We start from the raw sequence: 341 nt of genomic DNA, 5'->3' as shown, positions 1-341 counted from the left end.
CTGGAGAAAAAGAAAAGACAAGACAAAACTATCTGTCAGCCATATATTTGCAAATGGAACTTTGTGAACTTGCAAAAAGCAACTATGGAAAATTCTAGACATTCGAAGTGGATACGTCTAGGCAAACAGACAGATGTAGCATATGCTGCAAACTCTGGCATGCTCTCCAGCTGAAGCAGAAGCAGTTGTTCACCTCTACATTCTTTGCAGGATTTCCCATTCTCTGAACAATTTTCAAATGTTGGCTAATATCCATTATGTTTAGTGAAATCTGGAAAAAATTACTCCCTCCTTGCCAAATTGGATGAAAGATGAAGGAGCTCTGTCCAAGATTAATGCAA

At 38.4% G+C, this 341-nt stretch overlaps 1 protein-coding gene across 12 annotated transcripts in view; it reads right to left on the bottom strand.

Moving 5' to 3' along the window:
• The window catches only part of BTRC (beta-transducin repeat containing E3 ubiquitin protein ligase), a 183971-nt gene that overhangs the window by 11068 nt on the left and 172562 nt on the right, over positions 1-341 (bottom strand). The window lies entirely within an intron of this gene.

This window comes from Heloderma suspectum, chromosome 3 (assembly GCF_057233095.1).
Source record: "Heloderma suspectum isolate Gila_16-S chromosome 3, 16-S_ref, whole genome shotgun sequence".
Classification (NCBI taxonomy): domain Eukaryota; kingdom Metazoa; phylum Chordata; class Lepidosauria; order Squamata; family Helodermatidae; genus Heloderma; species Heloderma suspectum.
This window is presented reverse-complemented; position numbering and strand designations above follow the sequence as displayed.